General features: G+C 42.8%; 1 protein-coding gene and 1 long non-coding RNA gene across 6 annotated transcripts in view; one reads left to right on the forward strand and one right to left on the reverse strand.

Moving 5' to 3' along the window:
- The window catches only part of LOC142072208 (uncharacterized), a 630,664-nt gene that overhangs the window by 307,426 nt on the left and 304,384 nt on the right, over nucleotides 1–18,854 (reverse strand). The gene's annotated exons all lie outside the window — the stretch shown is intronic.
- The window catches only part of JAK2 (Janus kinase 2), a 190,596-nt gene continuing 173,099 nt past the window's right edge, over nucleotides 1,358–18,854 (forward strand). For 2 of the 5 annotated variants that reach the window (XR_012668609.1, XM_048850413.2), the window contains exon 1: nucleotides 2,378–2,506. The gene's annotated coding sequence lies outside the window, so the exon portion shown is untranslated. Of the gene's footprint in view, nucleotides 1,447–2,352; nucleotides 2,507–18,854 lie in introns of those variants that run through there. The other 3 variants (XM_048850409.2, XM_048850403.2, XM_048850411.2) reach the window with 3 other exon arrangements.

Raw genomic sequence — 18,854 nt, forward strand, 5'->3', positions numbered from 1 at the left:
GAAAAAAATTTCCCTGGAACCTAACCCCCCATTTACATTAATTCTTATGAGGAAATTGGATTCACTTAACATCGTTTCGCTTAAAGTTGCATTTTTCAGGAACATAACTACAATGTTAACCGAGGAGTTACTGTACTTCATTACCTAAATAACTTCAAGAATTTTGTTAAACCAGATAAAAATCTGAAGAAAGTGCCCATAACGTCTATTTCAGGTAAAGCTAAGTTTACAATTTCAGTTCTGAAGCACCTTTATCAGTTGCTTGTAACATCCTCAAACAAATTCTGGTCACACTTTATATTAACATTTATATTAGTTTATAACGGGATAATAAATGATTAACATATAAGTATGTTGAAGACATAAATAGTATGTGCTTAGATGGCTGTAATACAGCAGTAGAGTGTTATAGATGATTACAAGCAACCTGCTGCACTGTTCCTCTCATTAACAATCTATAATGATTGAGTAACTATTTATTTAAACACCTAGTAATCAGCAGGAGGCCAAGGCCCTAGAGCAGTGGTTCTCAACCAGGGGTATGCAGAGGTCTTCCAGGAGGTACATCAACTCATCTAGATATTTGCCTAGTTTTACAAGTGGCTACATAAAAAGCACTAGCAAAGTCAGTACAAACTAAAATTTCATACAGACAGTGACTTTATACCACTTTATGTGCTATACACTGAAATATAACCACAATATTTATATTCCAATTGATTTATTTTATAATTATATGGTAAAAATGAGAAAGTAAGCAATTCTTCAGTAATAGTGTGCTGTGACACTTTTGTATTTTTTATGTCTGATTTTATATCCAAGTAGTTTTTAAGTGTGATGAAACTTGGGGGCACGCAAGACAAACTGGTTGCCTGGGAACAGAGGTGGTGCCAGCCCATTGAGGACCCCAAGCAGAAATATTTTTGGGGCCCTCCACAACACAATAAAAAGCAAAAGGGAACCTCCCTGCTTGAGCTACTTTGGGCATAAGAAATTACTTAGTCTGTGCCCAGCTCGGGCTCTGCCTGGAGGCTCCATCACACCACTAACTGCAGATAGGTTTGATAGAAAAGGGACCTTGGTGGCTCCAGTCAGCACTGCTGACTGGGCCATTAAACGTCTGGTCAGTGACGCGGCGAGGCTAAGGCAGGCTCCCTGCCTCCCCGTAGCTCCCGGAAGTGCCTGGCGTGTCCCTGCGACCCCTAGGCACAGGGGCCAGGGAGGCTCCGCAGGCTGCCCCTGCCTCGAGTGCCAGCTCCGCAGCTCCCATTGGCCAGGAACTGCAGCCAATAGGAGCTGTGGGGGCGGGGCCTGGAGGCACAGGCAGTATACACTGTGTAGAGCCGCGTGGGTGCACCTCAGCCCAGGGGCTGGACATGCTGGCCTCTTGTGGGAGTAGGGAGCCTGCCTTAGTCCCACTGTGCTGCTGACCAGGAGCTGCCTGAGGTAAGTGCTGTCTGGCTGGAGTCCATACCCTGAACCCCCTCCTGCATCCCAACCCCCTTCCAGACTGCCCACCTGCACCCCAAACCTCTGCCTCAGGTCGGAACCCCCTCCTGCATCCAAAATCCCTCCCAGAGCCTGCAGCCCCTGCCTCCACTCCCACACCCAAACTCCCTCCTGAAGCCTGCACCCCCTCCTGCACCCTAATCCCCTGCCCCGAGCCCCCTCCCACACTCTGAAACCCTTGGCCCCAACCCAGTTCCCCCTCCTGCATCCCAAACCCCTCATCCCAGCCCTACCCCAGAGCTCACAGTCTGTACTTTCCCCCCCTCCCAGCCCTGAGCCCACTCCTGCACCCCAATTCCCTGCCCCAGGATGGAGTGCCTCCTGCACCCTGAACCCCTCATTTCTGGCCCCACCCTGGAGCCCTCACCCCCTCCCACACCCCAACCCAGGAAAAGTGAGGGTGGGGGGAGCAGGCCACGGAAGGAGGGGGGACTGGAGTGAGCAGGGGCGGGGCAGGGGGATGTGGGTTTTGTGCAATTAGGAAATTGGCCGCCGCAGAGCCCCTGTCTGCGGGCCCTAAACCCTTCCCCGGCAGAGACACATCCCCGCCTCCCACAGCGCCTCCGGCCCGCTCCCCTTTGCTCCAGGAGCGCCTCTCCCACCCAGGCTTCTTCCCTGGGGTCCCCATCGCCTCTCCTGGGCGGGGTGCGCCCCACAGAGCCCTCTGGCCTCGCTGCCGCGGGCTCCGCTCCCTGCTGGGAGCTGCGCGGGGAGATCCGCGGGGCCCGCCCGGCTGTGGGTGTGTGGCGGCGGCGGGCGGGGGGAGAGCCCGGTCCTTGGCTCCTCCCTCCGCCGGAGCCTGCTTCTTCCCCAGCCTCTACGTGATGACGCGCCGGTGACTCGCCGGGGCCCCTGGGCACAGGCCTGTCGAGCCCAGCGCCGCGAGCTGGCCCCCGAGTGCGCGCCAGGGTCCCGCAGCGCAGCGCAGCGCGGCCGGCCAGCCCCGGGGGCGCCGCTTCCCGCTGCGGCTCGCGCGGAGGGAGCCAGGCGCCGCGGGGTGAGTAGCCAGCGGCGCGGCGCGCCCAGGCACCCGGCTCTCGTCTCTGTCCCCCCGGCACAGTGCAGCCCGTCCGACGGCCCGCGGGAAGGAGCTCGGGGAGCAGCGGGGGGAAGGAGAGGCGGCGGCGGGGGCGTGAGCGCAGTTGTGCATCGAGAGAGCGAACTTCTTGCAGCGAGCTAGAAGCCCCGCTCCAAACAGGGTCGTGTGTGTTGAACATCCAAAGGAGTAGTAACGATGTAGCATACATAAAATCTGTAGAGGTGCCTGAGTGTGGTTTTTACATGTTTTCGGAAAGAGATCCTAAAAGGAAAAAAAAAAAAAAGGGGGGGGGGATTTATCCCCCTTTGTAATTGCAATTGTTTGGTTTAGGCTTTAGCTGCAGAGTGAGGGAGAGAGATGAGGAATGTTTCTACTAAGCAGGAAAGGCCTTTCCTCCTCTTTTCGGATGGTGTGTATGTAGTTCGCTTGAATCTCTGTCCTGTGCATAAATAATACACCCAACAACTACCTGATGTACCTTTGTGTGAGATATTTATCAGTGCCTGACAAATGTAAGGATTTGTTTTCCTCTTTCTGCCTGTTGCGCCTCAGGGAGGATAATAAAATATAAATATTGGACTTTAAATGGAAATAATTTTGTTGGGGCTTCCTTGTGTGGAGGTATTTGAATCTTCATTTGGCTGATGTGATTTTTTTTTTTTTTTTTTTTTGGTAAATAGCTTAGTTTGGAACCATATAGTTTCCTCAGACATGGGTTTATGTGGCTTAATAATTCTTATTTTCAGGAGATAAGGGTTTTGGGGAGAGGAAGGTACCTTTTATGTGCAGTCCTGTATTACTGAGGTCTCTAATTGGCAAACCAAAATGATTAAGTAGTAATCTCTTCTTCTCTCTGTCTGTTGGTAAAGGGAAATGGATTGCCCTGTCCCTGATATTAGTAAACTATTAGCTGTAACAGTGGGCTTTTCTTTGTGGTCTGCTGAGCAGAGAGAGGACCGTTCAAGAATAACTGGAGTCTGAGAAAATTGTGTTGGCGACGCTGGTTTCATAATTGGTTTTGAACAGATTAGCTGTTGAGCCATCGGTAAGTTTTCTGACGTCTTGTGCCAAGCTTTCTCCCTTCCCACTCTCAGCCATCAGATTTAATGCATGTATGGCCTTCGTGTGTTATAAAATATATTTATACTTGTATGTTAGGAAAAGTAGGGAGAGAGAGGTAGCTCTATAGAGAGAGGAAGAGGACAGATTCTGACAGATGACATTGACTGGCTTCTTTTCCTGCCCCAAGCTGCCTGGTAATTACAATATGTGTGATGCTGCTGTGGTCTGACTTAGGTCTTTTCTTCCCTGCTTTGGATAAATGGGATGGTGGTGTGAGGGCCAGGTAGGATACAAGCATTGCCATCATGGATCAGAACAAATAGTGTATCCTGTTTCTGGTGATGACTGGTACCAGTTGATTCGGAGTAAGGTTCTAAAACCCCTGTAATGGACAATTACACAGTAAAGAGCCTCACTGGTAAGAGTAGGAAGGAATAATGATGCTAGTCAATAGCTTGTGGCTCTCCCCAGAGAAGGAGAGGGAAGGGATTTTATTGCTGAACTGTTTGCAGGGCTTTTTCATTTTTTTGTAAATGCCAATGACAATATAGGGAAGTTGTGTTTGGGAGGGGAAATTTTAATCAGCAGGAAGCTTACACAAAGTTGCAATAGATGAGTTAACATTCTTGAGAGATGCATTAGATTGTTGTGTAGGGCAGTAAAAGGGAAAACGAAAGGAGGCTAATGCTGTTGCTCTTGCTTCTCCTTCTCCTTACTTGCTGTCGTTAGGAGAGTGGTGGATAGAATAATGTAGGAGTTGAAATATGCTATGTGGAATAGCTGCTTTCAAACGAGGTGGAAAAAAACTCTTATGCACAACCACAGAGTATGACGTAAAGGAAGCTAGTTGTGGTAGCAGCTGTAATGTTTCTTTACTCATTTGTCAGTATCAGTGAGGACTGTTAATCTGAATCCAGTTCTGTTTCTCTATAAGTCTCTAAGCTTTATATCTTAGCCTGGGGGCATATGAGATTTTTACAATACACATTCATGTAACTAAAAAGAAAAATTCATGTTTTTATGGTTATATCTGCACTAATTTCAGTGGACTCTGTGGGTGCAGGGTTCCACCCCATGGTTCTCAGCACAGGATCAGGGCCAGTGAGGCTACTCATCTGAGTAAGACAAGCAGGATTTGGCTGAGTTTCAGTTCAGGATCATGTTTGTATTTTTCCCATTAGATTCATTGGTTCACACACAACTTCTCTAGTTCTTTCTATAATTTAATTTTTCTTGAATATTTGGGCATGGCATTTGCAGATTATTCCATAAAGTGTATTTGTATCTTCGGAAACTTTAAAAGCAAAACTAAAGCAAATAAAAATACTGAGACTTACAAAAAGACACTACTGTGCATTCAGTATTTTCATCTGAGGATTTTTAATATGTGTATTTTATTAGATATGTATAAAATAACAACATTTTGCTGGATGGTATAACATTCCACAGAGCATCTTGTGTCCTTCATCATTAAGGCAAATGGAAGTTACCATGCAGGACCAGACCATTGGTCCGTTCGTTAAGTCTGACAGCCTGTTGCTTGCAATGGTCAGTACCTGGCTGATGCTGAAAAGAGAGGTGATTTTTCCCAACCCTCCATATTGAACTTGTCTGGTTATGCAATGCTGAGCATGAGGGGAAATGTTGTATAACAGATGAACAGACTAAAGACTAAAAAAAGAAAAGGAGGACTTGTGGCACCTTAGAGACTAACAAATTTATTTGAGCATAAGCTTTCGAGAGCTACAGCCCGAATGCTGCCCCAGCAAGTGTGCCGCCCCAAGCACCTGCTTGCTTTGCTGATGCCTAGAGCTGGCCCTGCTTGGACGGTACGCTGTCACCACCAAGTGATTTAGACAAAGAATCAGGAAAAGGACCACTTGGAATTCCTATTTTCCCCAAAATATCCCCCCAAGTCCTACACCCCCTTCCTGGGGAGGCTTGAGAATAATATACCAACCAAATAGGGAAATCAGATTCCTAAAAAAACAGAACTTTATTATAAAGGAAAAAAAAGTAAAAGAAGCACCTCCTGTAAAATCAGGATGGAAGATAACTTTACAGAGTAATCAGATGCAAAACACAGAGGATTCCGCTCTAGGCAAAACTTCAAAGTTACAAAAGACAGGGATAAACCTCCCTCTTAGCACAGGGAAAATTCACAACTTGAAAACAAAAGGTAATCTAACGCGCCCTTCCTTATTTACTTACTCTTTTTGCAACATTGAGACTTGCTTTAGGATAATTTATAGGAGAAGGAGTTTTCTGATCTGGTGCTTCTCTGCTTCCCAAGAGAACACACAAACAAAGAGCACAAACAAAGCCCCCGCGCCCCAGATTTGAAAGTATCTTCTTTCCCCATTGGTCCTTTTGGTCAGGTGCCAGCCAGGTTATTTGAGCTTCTTAACCCCTTTCAGGTAAGGAGGAATTCTAGGCTACCCTTAGCTGTATGGTTATGACAGTCTACCATTGTGGTGCTCATTTGCCTGGCTTTATTAAAGTTCCATGTTTTTTTCTAGTCTTTAACTTAAATGATTGTCATCGGCAATTTTTGCCAGTTCACTGTTCACTCTTTTTCCCAGACTGCTGAAAAGTGTCTTAAACAACAGCAACCCAGTACAGGACATTGGACCACCCCACTGTTAATCTTTTGCTGTGCTGAAAACTGGTCATTTAGGTCCCAATCCCGAAAACATTTACACACATGCATAAAGTTTGCAGTTTCTAATCTGTGCCCGTACTTTGGTTCTCACTCCCATGATTACTCGGTTACCTTAAGAGTCTCTGTTGTGAGATTTTGTTAAGACTTTTTGAAAATCCAATTAAATTATTTCAGCTAGTTCTCCTTTATCCACTATTTTGTTGAACTGTTCAAGAATTGTAGTAGATTTTAGAGGCAAGATGTCCTTTCACAGGTGATGTGCTGGTTTGTCCATATCATATTGTGTCCATCTGAATGTTTTATCATTCTATTTCTAATTATTGTTTCAGCCAGTTTTCCTTGTATTGAAATAATAATATAATCTAGCTCTTATATAGTGCCTTTCTTCAATAGATTTCAAAGTGCTTTACAAGTAGGTCAGTAGCATTATCCTTATTTTACAGGTGAGGGAAACTGAGGCACAGAGTGGTGAAGTGCCTTGCCCAAGCTTATCCAGCAGACCAATGCAGAACCAGGAATAGAACCCAGGTCTCCTGGGTCCCAGTCCAGTGTTCTATCCACCGATCATTGGAACTGAGTTGTGCAAATATTTATACTTTTGAACTCAATGGGACAAGAATAAAATTATTCATATGCATAAGTTTTTGAACATATCCGTAGACTTTACTACCCTAAAAGTCAGCATAGCAGATTATGATTTCTTTAAAGGATAAATAAAGAACATTATTTTGGGTTAGAGAGCAGTTTGAGAGATGACTATTATGTAGTACAGTTATTGTTCAGAAACAGGCTGAACAAATCTGAGTTAGAAACATTTGTAGGTTTTTAATTTATTCACAGTCTCTATTTTAAAGGGGCACTGGCAAAATAAAAATAACTTAAAACCATTTTACTTGTTCTAAATTTGATACGCTAAATATTGAAACTAAGATAATCTTTAAAAAATCTGATTTAAATAGTGTGCAGTATGTTTTTAATTTTTGTTCTGCATTAATTTGGGTCAGTGAAATAGACTGGTCACTTTCAATTTGTTTACCATAAGTTTCACTTTGTATTTCTTATGCATTACTACCCTGCCACTCTTTTGGTTTCCAGCATTGCAGGGGAATGTTTAAAGATGAAAGGGAATTGTTTTAAATGTCTAATCAAGCTAGATGTTACAAAAACTAAATCTTGTACCTGTGTCACTCAGCTGACTCTCTGAGGCCTCAGTCCTGCAACTGCATCCAGGCAGGCAGTCCACTGAATTCTGTGGGACTCTATGAAGGCCATGGGGTTGCCTGCATGGATCCAACTGTACTATCAGGGCCTAAAGTGATATCTCAGTTTAACCAAAGTAGATAAGCCAGTCAGTCAAATTTTACTGGTAATGTAGGAGAACTCTAAAATGGATAGTTGGAAAACAGCTACTGGCGTGTTCAATGAGAAGAGTTCTATGGTGAATTAAATAGAGGTTGGGGCAGTGGTGAGCTGGAGCTGGTTCGCACCAGTTCGTGCGAACCGGTTGTTAAATTCTGTAGCCGTTTAGAACCGGTTGTTAAAGGGGTTCGGCAGACTCCGACCCATGGGCCACATGTGGCTTGCAGGACCATCCTGTCCAGCCCGCCTGAGCTCTACTCACCCTGCGGTCCTTCGGCGGCACGTCCTTCAGTCGCTCCGGGTCTTCGGCGGCACGTCCTTCAGTGCCGCTGAAGACCCGGAGCGACTGAAGGACGTGCCACCGAAGGCCCGGAGCGACTGAAGGAACCGGTTCTTCAGCTTCCGGCAGCTCATCACTGGGTTGGGGAGAGACAGAGTGACAGAGTCAAATGAAACATAAAGATAAGTGTATATTTTCTAAAGGATTCTGTCCATCATATAAAGACCAAAGGCTCTTCAGGATCCAGCTTTTTGAGTAAGCTTCACTTTTAGGATGATCTCCAGGGAGGAAAATCTAGCAAAACGAGATTAAAGTGACATGTACTATTATATACGGTGTGGCTGGTGACCAAAGATTTTTAAAATAGATACTGTAAAATTACTTTGGTAGAAAAGAGCACCAGTAAAATTGTTTTTCTGCCAGCAATTTTCAGATCTAGAGAATTCTGAACATTTGCCAAAATTCACATGAATAATTAGTGATGCTCTTGAGTGTTTAGTGCTGTGCCTGTGAAATTTATTAGTACTGTACTATGGCTGTTTATTAGATAAAACATAAAATGGTTGCAAGGGACATTGGGCCCCCAGCTCCTTCCATTCTGCATCATGGAGCAGTGGGGCACAAGAAGGGTTATAAAACCCCAAAAGCTCATAAAGAGACATGGAACATGGCCTTTTGCATGCTTGCCCTTAACAGCACTGTGTCTCTGGGACATCATTAATCTGTGTGTGTGCATGAGGTGGGAATGGATGGATTAGAGACAGGGAGCAGCCACTCTATATGGTATGATCTCCTCTTTTACCATCAGATTTCCCCCAAATGCCTACTCCAGTTCTCTAGTCCACAAAGAAAAACAAGGAAGGCAAAACTTCATATTCCTTATAAATCTAAGTGGGGGGGAGAATGACAAACTGAACTAAAAATAAACCAAACATTTCTCAAATTGCCTTTTTATATCATAGAGAAGCAAAAAAGGGCATAAACCCAACTTGTATCCTCTTTTGCAGACTGCTGCATGTTCTGTTTAGAAGTGTTTCTCACCATGCAAGTTTTCAAATGTATAAACTGTCAAGTCTTTTTCAAAATAGCTTGAAAAACGGTCATTTTTAATCTTACACCAGGCCCTGGCACTTGTGAAGTCATTTTGTGGCACTGGCAATACAAACTAGTGTGTTTTTTCTTTTGCTCTTTGAGCAATCAATGACTTTAATATACTATGTAATATTTAAACCAAGTATTTAATGGAGATGTGGTCACGTTCCTTAGCTACAGGTATTAGATGCCTACTACTAGCAATGGTAATCAACGCTACTGAAAACTGTTACTTTAAAAGGCACATTTGTTTGTTCATACTGAAAGGTTCTGCTTCCCAGACAGATTTTCAGATCTCTGCATTGAATAAAATGTGACTTTTCTTTGTGTGTGATTGATTGATATGTATGCGTTAAATGTCTTAAATTGGGTACAAGGAAATTTGCTTTTAAGGTAACCTTCACTTTGGCTTGTAAAATCAGTAAACTAAGGGCTGTCATGATTGACTCACTGTTTAGTGTATATTTTCCCTTTGAGGACGAGCATGCATAACTCCCATTAAAGCTAATGAGGGTATTATGCGTATGAAGGGGAGACTGAACTGTGGATTTGTTGAACATTTGTTTAAAAACAATGGGCCGTGTTTTCAACTGGTAGAGCAGTTGCAGTTACTGGCATAAACACAGTGCAAGGAAGTGAAAATCCAGCTTAAGCGATAAATCAGGAGTATTTCCATTGAAGTTAATGAGTTAAACTGGTGTAAGTGAGAGCAGAATCAGTCTAGGCTGGGCTTTTTTGGGGTTGGGGTGGGGTCAGGGGGATGCCTGTACTTCTCCAAATCAGCTTTCTAAATTACTGGCAGAGCTCTTGGTCTGTTAGCCAGTCTGTTTTTCTTGCTGTCTGTGGATTTACCAATTGAATCCAAAAACATTCACTTTTTTTTAAACATGAGACAATAATTTTGATTTTATTTGGGTTATTTTATAATAAAAATAAAGCAAGTATACAGAGATTCTATGAGCTTGAGTATAGAGAAAAGTAGATATTGGAATAACATAGAAAAGTGTTTGAATAGCTATAATATTTAGGGACTTAAGTCAATAATGTACTATTTACTTGTCTGCATAATGACATTCATCAGCATGAGATCAGCATCCAAATCCCATTCATGCTCCTTAATATAGGATAGTTCCAGCTGCCATTAGAAGGATGTTGCAATTGGTAAAGAAGCAATTCCTTACTCGGAGCCTTTACAATAAAATAATCTAGAGCTTTGCATTATTTGATAGCTCTGCTAAAGATTGCACATTATAGTTTATTAAAAATCAGTGTATGTCCAAAAGAATTTCAACAGATTGTCTTCATATGTTTGTTGTTTTTTCTTTTTGGAGGATACTCCTCAGAAGGTCATGTCTAAAGCTTGTTCAGTCAGAGATGCTGCAACATTGGTAGCTAACCTCAGGTTAGTGTCCCCTCTGCACTGACCGTGGTGCTCCAGGGGAAAAAGAGAAGCATGTTCCCTTGAGACAGGATGAATGAAAATGGATAATTAAATTTGATTTTTACATTTTAAATGTTTTTCTTTTTAAAAATAAAACTGTTCAAATACTATTTGAAATTATGACAACTTGTGTTAAGGTCTAAATTTACTACAATCTATTAAAAGTAAATTAAAAAATTCCAGCAATTCATGTTTTGCTACCACAGTTTTAAAGAAAGTCAACCCAGTGAACTGGTGAAAGTCACTGGCTAAGCACCTGAAACCAGAGTTTGATAATGTGCTAAACCAGCTTTTAACAGCAGTAGCCTGAGAGAGAATATTTTCTTAATTTAATTTTATTCAGCTAGTCCATCCAGTTCAATGACTAGTTCATTCAAAGTTTAAAAACTGATTGATTGGAAGTTGAAAAAGCAGGCCAAGCTTATTTTCCTCTTCCTATCTATGAATAAAAATAGATAGATGAATAAAAAGAGATGTGAGAACATGAGAACTGCTAGTTCTAAAACCTGGAAGGTCACGGTGATCAGAAACAATCAGTTCAATTCACTAACTATAGACAATACTTCCTTTGTTTAATAAATCAGTTAGTTTTAAATGCAGAACATGTTTTGATAAATTTGTTTTTTCCTGTGTATGCAGCACATTTAAGGTTGTTTTTATTTAATTAATAAAAGCTAATTTTATAATGCTGGTTTTATCCATTTTTAATTGAATTCCAGATTTTCTTCCAGATGTAGCTTGACTCAAATCGCAGTTAGAAAAATTAATTATCAAGTAAATAAATGCATCTTTCACTATTTGCGAACATAAAGACAAAATTTAGAATCTGAATAAATATTAAGTTTAAATAAATGTGTATAGCTATAGTATATGCTCCTGAAGTACCCCAATTTGATGTAAAGGCTATATTTAGGAAATCAACCATTTTTAATAGTTACCAGCCAATACGAATCAACTTTTATTTAGGGAAATAACAAGAGAGTACAAATGCAAAAAATCTATGATTTTAAATCAAGGTTTCCTGCTTGCTGTTTTAAATTTACAATTAACATTGGTGATTTAAATCACTTTAAAGATTTAAATCAATCAACCCTGCCCTGAGATCAGTTGAAGTTTTTTTTTGCCCTCCTGCACGTGTTAAACCAGGGTAGTGTCTGGCTCATATTATGTATTTTGGCAGGCTTGAGCCATATTATCCAAGTGTTTTTTAAAAGCAGTTTCCAAATTGTGGTCTGCAAACCCTTTCCAATGGTGCACAGCAAACTGGACCAGCCGTATTCTTTGTTAGCTCAAACCATGTGCAGGATACCTCAAGGCATTATGCTGGAGCTGGCACTACGGTCTGTTGCTCCATAAAATAATTTGTCTCCCCCACCAGCTCCTTTCTGCCCGCACCTCGTGGATCACTGGAGCCAGGATGGGAAGCACCAGATGGAGGAGCAGCTCAGTGCAGCAGCAAGGAGCAGGGGCTCAGCAGGACTGTGGAAGAGAAGTGACTCAGGGGTGGGCTTATCGGGAGGCAGAGAATAGGAGTGGAGACAGTTTATTTGAAGGCCCACTTCTTGTTCCCATCCTCCCAGCAGCTGTCTCATTGGCTCCTGGATCCCCACCACTTCTCCAGTGGCTGATTACCTTTCCACAGTGCCGCTGAGCTCCTGTCATGCCCCAGTGGATTTACCAGAGCCTCCCCATCAATCCTTCCCATTAAATAGGGGGGCAACCAGCTGCAGCAGTAGTCCCCAACTCCTCCACCTCCCCTAGCCACTCCCAGACCCAAGCAGCTCCCAGGACTACCTTCCTCCCCTTACCAGGGGCTAGATCTACCCCTGAAAGAGAGGATGGTAGGCTCCACATCAGCCTCTGAGGGTTGTCAGCTCAGCATCTATTTCTTGAGAGGCAGAAATCTGCAGCCAGGAAGTGAGGGCATTGAGGGGAAAATAGAGAGAAAAAGGTAACAACAGCAGAGTAAATAAAGCACAATTATTGTTCTACTGCCCAGGAACTTCCTGAATTTGCCAAGTGGCATTATAATTAAAAGCTATGCTAACCACACTTTAAATATATGGATGAAGGAGAACTGATTTTCAGGATGGAGGGTGCGTAGTGGGGGGTATGGCTATTGGCCGTAGAGAGGAAACTTAGTTTGGATTTGTTTGTGGATTGTGAAATAACTGATTGTAATTGTGTGGGAGGTAAGCGGAATTGAATTTCAGTGGAGGAAAATGTCTGTTGTTATGGGGGATGTTGATTATGAGGGGAGGCTAGAATTCATTTTGAGGTTTGGGGGATAAGAAGAATTGATGTTGCCAAGAAGGGAACTTGATTGAGAGAGGTGGCTGCTAGTTGATCTAGGGGGAAAATGGATTTTTTGAGTTGAAGGAGGCAGCAGATAGGGTGTAAAATGTTTTGAGAATGGAGGAATAGAAGAGGTGTGCGGGGCAGGAGCCAGGAAATAGGAGGGGGAAGAGAAAAGCAAAACCAGTGACAGTCACTGCATTTATTAATATTAACTGTACATGTACATGTTTGAATGCAAGCAGTTACACTAGTTGCCAGAGGGGTAATGTGCAACTGCAAATCTGAGCAATCCTGAGAGGTTAGGGAAGGAGGTGGTCCATGCTGTGAAAACATGTGAGAACCCCTGTTTTGTCACATCAATACAGACAGTTGGTGATCAAGAAAATTATCCACACTTCTAGATCCATGAGGCATGGACTGAGTGTGTACAGTGCCTAGCACTGTGGGTCCCCAGCCTGCCTGATGACTCTAACCCTTACCATAGTACATGTGTTAAATAATTTGTATCCGACTAGGTCTTCTTTTTGAAGTAAATGTAAACAGATCAGACCTGCAGCTACGATGTTGTTCTTTTACATGCAGTTAAATGAAAAACAAGCAGGATTTTTTGTGATCTCTCCTTTCTTGTTTGTTTTTGTAATCCAGAAGTTCCTTCCTAGATTTTTTCCCCCTTTATTTATGTTTAGAACTTTGTAATGAGTGAGGAACCTTTCTGGATTATTCATTGTATCTCATTTTTGGTGCTGTTGATTGAATTGGTTATTATACAGTACTGGAGTTTTTATTATATTATTAATATAAAATTATACTTGTAATAATGAGAGACATAATGTAGTTGCATAATCTGTAAATCAACTGGTGGCTATATAGTTTCATTGCTTTTATTTTAATGAGAGTGTAAATGTATATCTAGCTGAATAAAAGAAAAGGAGTACTTGTGGCACCTTAGAGACTAACCAATTTATTTGAGCATGAGCTTTCGTGAGCTACAGCTCACTTCATCAGATGCATACCGTGGAAACTGCAGCAGACTTTATATATACACAGAGAATATGAAACAATACCTCCTCCCACCCCACTGTCCTGCTGGTAATAGCTTATCTAAAGTGATCATCAGGTGGGCCATTTCCAGCACAAATCCAGGTTTTCTCACCCTTCACCCCCCCACACAAATTCACTCTCCTGCTGGTGCTAGCCCATCCAAAGTGACAACTCTTTACATAATCAAGTCGGGCTATTTCCTGCACAAATCCAGGTTTTCTCACATCCCCCCCACCCCCATACACACACAAACTCACTCTCCTGCTGGTAATAGCTCATCTAAACTGACCACTCTCCAAGTTTAAATCCAAGTTAAACCAGAACATCTGGGGGGGGGGGGGTAGAAAAAAACAAGAGGAAACATCTGATGAAGTGAGCTGTAGCTCACGAAAGCTCATGCTCAAATAAATTGGTTAGTCTCTAAGGTGCCACAAGTACTCCTTTTCTTTTTGCGAATACAGACTAACACGGCTGTTACTCTGAAACCTAGCTGAATAAAGTGTCTCTCTATGAGGAAGGACAAACCTGGACATAAGTGTATTATAAAATAGCAATACACAAGCATCTCTTGTGTGGCCTTTAATACATGTCTGAGTTAGTGAAATATGTAGTTTTTCAAAGACTGAATAGAGTATGAGCAAAATAAGCTAGAGGCTATTTTCAGTACTTCTAGTAGTTCTGAAAATCTGCAAAGTCTTCACAAAATCTAGCGAGCAGATCACCTAAATACTATCACTACACTAGTCCCCACAAAGTCTCATAATATGCTTACAGCCATATTTCAAGTGTTAAATGGTGTGTACAACAGCTGTGGATTATACAGACTTTAACTGTGTGATATCACCTCATTAGTTTCTCTTTTCATCTCTTGCCCTTTCATTCTGAATGTCATGGCCAAGAAAAGCAAAATTTAGTTTGGAGGTGGTGGAGCAGCATTAGTTCTTCTACAGATACACAATATAATTACCATAGTAACCCTCAGAACAAATGTACAGTAGCAAACAAATTGCTTTTGAATGATAAGAATACAAAAGGTAAGAGATTTGTCTTCTAAAAAGTTTGTTCCATAGACTGCATCTTTTTACTTCAAATAGAAAAATCAGAACATTTGGAAAACCCTGACTTGAAGGGTGGTAGGAGAAAGAAGCAGAGAGAGGAATTTGGAAAGAGAAGGGCAGGGGAAAGAGGCATACGAAGTGGGAAAAGTTTGGGCAGTACAGTACGGAACAGAGTGGGGATGTAGATAGAAGAAGAAAATGGCAAGAAACAGAGGATGGAGGAGGAAGATAAAGCCAGCAGAAAAAAACTGGGTGGGGGCCAGTTGCTATGAGTAATAGTCTGGCATCCTGGCATACTGGAGAGTCAGGTGTTAGGCTGTCTGGAGTGACTCAGAACTGTGAGTGCCTGCCTCAGGGAAGACTGTCAGAAAACAGGGCAGACACCATAACCTGGTGTTGTATTCTATAATTAGAATTCACCAAGCCAGTAACAAATGTGAACTCCTGGATCAATATACCAGTTTTACCATGGGGTGACAGACAGTCCCCTTAGACTCTCCAGGCTATCTTGCCACCCAGTCAAACTGGACTTAGTGATAAAATGTCACTTACGTAAAAAATCACACCATATTTAGGTTGCTTCCAGTCACTTTACCACAGATCAGTTGGTACCCTAGATCTTATAATGAAGACAATGTTGACAGCCAGTTCTATAATAAACTAACTAAAGGTTTATTATGTAAGAAAAGGAAATAAGAGTTATTGAGAGGTTAAAGCAGGTAAAATATATGTACAGGTGAGTCACAATCTATAATTCCAAATGGTAGCAGAGATATAGTAACCTGCCAGTTTCTGATCAGTCTGTCAGGGCTACACAGAATAACTCTGGGGGTCTCTGTCTTCTCGTTCGTTTATTCCACCCTGTTAGAATCCAAACAGTCCAGAGATGAAGGATCTTTCCTTGAATCCATTCTTGTAGCTTCTTTTCACAGAAAACTGGATGACAGGGTCACTACCCATGTGGGCTCTTACTTTGATGATAGAGAGAGAGGAATGCATTTCTAGTCCTTGACCTCTGATCATCACACGCAATGACCACTTGCTTTGAAATTAGCACTTTTCTGTTGAAGTTCTTCATTTGCATACCACAAGGCTGCTTTCTTGTTTGATGGGTTATTTAGTTACAGGGGTATACACAATGTCAATGTTTTATGCAGACAGGAGCTTCTCCCGTCAGTGTAGGTACTCCACTTCCCCAAGAAGCAGTAGCTACGTTGACAGGAGAAGCCCTCCTGTCAACATGGTGCTGTCTACACCAGAAGTTAGATCGGTATAACTGCATTACTCAGGGGTGTGAATTTTCTACACTTAAGTTTGTAGTGTAGCCAAAGACTAAGGTCTTGTCTACACTTACATTTTATGAAAAATCACCCCCTGAGCTCAGCAAGTCAGAGCGCTTTAAAGTGCTAGTGTTGACAGGCTCTGAGCACTGGGAGCCGTGCTCCCAGCGCTCGGCGCTAATCCCCTTGTGGAGGTGGATTACCAGAAGCGCTGGGAGACCTCTCTCCCAGCACTTGTGTGCAGCCGCACTCGCACTTCAAAGCGCTGCTGTGGGAGTGTTCCCGTGACAGCGCTTTGAAGTTTCCATGAGTAGCCATGCCCTCAGGCTCAACATATGTGACACCTGTGGAGTTTCAAGAGGGAGGGTTAAACAATGATTGGCCATCTGTCCAAACAAAGAAAGCTCATGAAGGGAACTACTGGCCATTGTGGAAGCCCTTCACCATCAGTAACCTTCAGAGAAAAAGCGAAGGACTATTTTAAGGATAGTAATCAGTTTCTTTGAGTCACAAGTGTGACCTGCATAATTTATTTTAAAAATCACTCTAAAAGACACTACAGGAATGGCAGGCCATTTAATTAGAGAGAAACTGTGGCTTTAGGAGGAAATGATTGAATTTCAGATCATGGCTAGGCGTAGCCAGGGAAAATTCATGATGTAATGTGGTATAGTGTAAGCGACTTTGAGTCTGTTTGAAAAAAATTTGCTGAACGTCGTGCAGTTCCTTTGCTATGCTATTCATGCAAATACTCATAACATCAGAGCACCTGGATATGGGCAATGATGTATGAAGGCTTCCAGAAGTGATCCACCATCTCCCCAGCATCAACCTCACTGCCAGCTTGACAGGAGCCTGAATGTCATGCCTAATTTGCATATTGTTTCACCTAAATTAAATTTATCATCCCCAGTGATTTTACAGTATACAGCTCACACCTATGACTAAATAAAACAGTTTACTGTCCTTAACATGATGTCTTGGTGCTTTCTCTCCTGTTTCCCTCTCCTTGTTTCTCTATCCTTCCATCTCCTGCTTTCATTCTGTTGTTATCACCATAATACTTTGATGTTACCGTCCTCTCATTCTGTTGTGCTGTTCCCTTTTTATTAGGTTCTCTCCTGTTTCTTCCCTCTCATCTCTGTGCCTTTCCATATTTTTCCCACTCTGGTCCCCTTCCCCATTTCCTCCATTTTTTCTCCTCTCTCATCTCTTTCTTTCTGATCCCTACTCTTCTTCCTTTTGCATTTGCATTGGTCTTCTGACTGTAATTTCTTCTGCTCCTGCTCCCAATCACTTTCCGTCTGGCAAACACATGCCCCTGTTGAGGACTGGTATTTTTTCTTAGATGCCCCAGCTGCTGCCCAAGTTTCAGTGTAGTCCCCTGAAGAACAGGGTTTTCAGATCTGCTGCTCTGACCTTTCACACTTTCTTTGGGGAAGAGGGGTATTAGCCAGATGTGGGAAGGAGCAACCGTCTTGGTTGTCTGTGGGTTGTGCATCAGAAAGCTTGCATTTTATGTTGCTGTTTCATAAGGTTGAGCCCCTTTTCTGGTAACAAATGTGCCGAAGAATCATGCCAACTAGAGCTTTTTATGATCTATAAAGACAAAGAGCAGACCGAGGCTGCAGAAATGGATACAGCATACAAGCAAACACATGGGGGTAATGATGGCCATGTGTCTTGTTAGTTTTATTCATTCATGTACAGTATGTATTTATTTAAGGTCCGTTTGTTTATGGGAGAGGACATTATTAGGCTAGGGGTGGGGACAAGGAATGGTGGTAAGGGTGAGCTTGTGGACCCAAAGCGTAGGGAGAAGTTCAGTTGGAAAGGAGGAGGAAGGAAGGGGGAAATGGAAGAGTGGAATGACAAAGAAGGTGTGTGGGTGGGAGGTGGAGGGGATGCTCTGAAGGCTGGGGTTCAAAGGAGCGTGGTAGCTGAGGAGAGAGTGTGGGCCTGAAACAGAGGGAGTTGAGAAGAGGCAGGGACAATCAACAAAAGGAGAATGTGATAAGAGTTCAACTTTGATTCCAGTGAGTCTCAGGTGTCTGGCTGGGGTGTGAAGGCCAAACAGCTGCTTCTGTTTCTCCTTAGAGGAGCTCCAAGGGGTGGACAGGTCATCTCTGGAGATCCTCCCATTGTTGCTGGTAGAGCTGGTGCTAGGCATAAGCAGACTAAGGCCCCGAGCAGCTTGGGCCCTGAGCAGCTCATGGGCTCCCCCTCTTCACCTTTTTAGTATGTCTTTGGGGATGGGGGTGGATATTCCTGTTTGGAAATGGGCCTCCACATGGGCTGGGCAACAGGTGACCACTAGGACCCTAAATCGACTGGAAGTTGATCAGGAAAAAGGTTAATGAGGCCATATTAATACCCCTGTTCTATTAGTAGGGTTGCTGCTGTAGGAGTAAGGGAGAGGATGCATAGAACCGAGAAATGGTACCTTTAGATGGGCTGCATGATTACAGTTTCTAAGGGACCAGTAGGAATTGCAGTAGTAGTATTTTGAGGCCCAGGTGGCTTGCTTCAAAGCATTGACTCTTATGTAATTACATATGATTATATTATATGTGCATCAAATACAGCGACTGTTAATCTTTTTGAAGGGTAAAAGCAAGAAACTGAATGTGTTGAAATATAATTTCATTTTAGAATAAAGGTGATTCTTAGAACTGTGTGGCGCTATTTAAGTAAAATGCATTAAAGTACATTTTAATAGGTCTGTTTCCCCCA

The sequence above is a fragment of the Caretta caretta genome, chromosome 5 (genome assembly GCF_965140235.1).
Source record: "Caretta caretta isolate rCarCar2 chromosome 5, rCarCar1.hap1, whole genome shotgun sequence".
Lineage (NCBI taxonomy): Eukaryota > Metazoa > Chordata > Testudines > Cheloniidae > Caretta > Caretta caretta.